Below are 2500 nucleotides of genomic sequence, written 5' to 3'. Positions count from 1 at the left end.
CTACTGATGAAAATCCTTCAATCATTTCTTGCAGGCAGGCATCTTAGACCATAAACTCCCTTTGTTGAGAACAAGATGCACTTTATAAAAGCCATATCAGTGTCTGGCAGCAGGGTAAAGCACCAGAGGAAAGTTGGGCACACATTGGTTGGAAGTCAGCTTTCCTTCATTTTTTGTGAGCCTGCAAGGCTCCAACTACTGTGATAGTAGCCTGATTACAGCTTAAGCTACTCCGAGTCCTTGCAGATCTCTCAGTTTGCAGAACGATGGCACTGTACACAACAGCTGAGTGGTCTGAAACTTTAGTGTTTATTTTCAGCCTATGATATAGGTTCTGTCTTGCTTTTACGCAGCAGGTAAGTAATCTTCATTCTAGTCATAAGTCAGAGTGATAGATCTCATTAATTTGAGAAGAAATGCAGTAGTCAATTTATCAGAAAAGTTTCCAATTAAGTATAAAAGTTTGATTACATCCTGAAAAACTATTGTTTTAGATATTCAAGGCATTAATATTTTATCTGATCTTTCCATTTATGAGAAAAGGAAAGCCAATCTAATTTATAAATGTTGCATTGTCAGACAATATATAAAAGCTGTATGCTCTATTCCTTTACACCAGTGCTTGGTATGATTTTAGGATTTCAAATCATTACCTAGGAAAGGCTTCAGTGAAGGTCACTGAGATATTAAGTATGAAAGATAGCTGCTTCATTTTTTAAAGTGTAATCAAATCTAATCTTGTCAGCTAAATCAGAGAGGAAGTGATCAGTTTAAGGTACATCAGAAGATTTGCATAGATTGAAAATGAATCAAAATTAGTTTTGGTATGTGAGATGGCTAAAATGACAGTCTAATTGCTCCTGAATCAAACATCACAAAGCTTGGTGTGTAATTTTAATCATTGATGAGCTCCAGGTTAATTATGCTCATGGCATGCATGCAATTTAAAAACCCTTTGAAATAATCTGATCACAAAGATCTTGAAAACCTAATAATTTTCTAATTAGTCCAGAGACAAGCATGTTTACCTTTGCATTTGGCAAATCTGCACAAACAGTATCTGCATCCTGAAGTCAGTCAATGCATCCAGCCCATAATCTACTGCTTAGGCCTTGTCTACACAAGCAATACCCCTTTTCCTTATGTTAGCACAGTTACTGTGGTATAGCCTCCCTAATACAAGCACAGTTATACTGGTACAAAAGCATTTATACTAGTATAATTGATGCCCATCTGGGAATGGGAATAAGCAATACCAATATAAAGCAGTTTTACATATAAGTATTTTAATTTTAAAAATAAACTGACAGTTATACAAGTTATACATGTAAAAAATGTGCAGATCAGGACAGGAAAACAAGTAACAGCAGTGTTTGTAAGCACTGATGGAGTGATTTTTAATATATTAAGAGGAAATAACTCCTCGTTCCACAACTATAAAATGCTTAGCCAGGATACCACCTCTTAGTTTTACTAAGTCATACAGGGTGAATCAGTGCACCCAGAAGGACCAAATGAAATTGCCCCAAACTATTCTGTCCAGCCTGTAGCTTTTCATTAAACACATGCAGCTTGAAGAGCTATCCATATGTCTGTATACAATAATATTACAGCATTCAGCAAACAAAAAATACTGTCATGGGCATGCACACTATACTTCAACCAGGCTGGTGTTTAATGTGCATTTAATAATTTTAGACAGATACAAAATGGACTCTGCAGTGTATCATTTCACCCTTCCCTCCCCTCCACAACCCCCCACAGAATAGCTTTGCTGCTGTAATTTCCCATCTTGAAGATTTACCAGGACTAGGCTTGACTTTTAAATCTACCATTCCATAACTAAAGTAAAAAGCAAAACAGCACAGCATGAGTGTCATAATATGTTTTCTGTTGCATTTATTCAAAAATATTAAAATAAACTGCACATTTATAGCTATCCGTCTCCTTACATAACTTCAGCGTTAATCAGAGATCTAAACAATGACCTCAACCTTCTGATCACAATTGCATAAACAAATGTTCGTTTCACTCCAATTAAAACAAATACTAATTCTTTGAACTGATGAGCAAAACACACAGCGACCATAATGTATATTTTCGCATTTCAGCTGTTTACAGTCTTTGTGACCATGTTTGTTATCAGGTAAATTAGATGAAATCATTATACCTTGATGAGGAATTAAAGATTACTGAGATAACTGACTGGCTGTCTGCAATGCATTACTGAACATACATGCTCTTAAAGGTAGAAACATCTTCTATATTAAAAAAAAGCTTTATTCTTTGTATGGATCTTTCTATGAAAAATAAATGTTGTTTTAAAAAGTCACAGGAAAAAGAAAAAATCATAAAGTCTGCTACTGAACCAAAACAGGTTTTTTTAATTTCAGAAAAAAACTACATAACAGGTTTCAATCCACTTTACAAACTTAACTACAATTTAAACTGTTCATTACACTACTCTTTTGTCTTTAAATCCATTCATTTTATAATTTGG

The 2500-nt window shown here is 34.6% G+C and overlaps 1 protein-coding gene across 1 annotated transcript in view; it reads right to left on the bottom strand.

The window, feature by feature from the left end:
* Positions 1-2500, bottom strand: part of ZFHX4 (zinc finger homeobox 4) — a 211127-nt gene that overhangs the window by 186841 nt on the left and 21786 nt on the right. The window lies entirely within an intron of this gene.

Source organism: Gavialis gangeticus, unplaced genomic scaffold, assembly GCF_001723915.1.
Source record: "Gavialis gangeticus isolate Ggan-Ray unplaced genomic scaffold, GavGan_comp1, whole genome shotgun sequence".
NCBI lineage: Eukaryota > Metazoa > Chordata > Crocodylia > Gavialidae > Gavialis > Gavialis gangeticus.
Note: the sequence above shows the minus strand (reverse complement) of the source record. Positions and strands in the feature narration are given on the sequence as shown.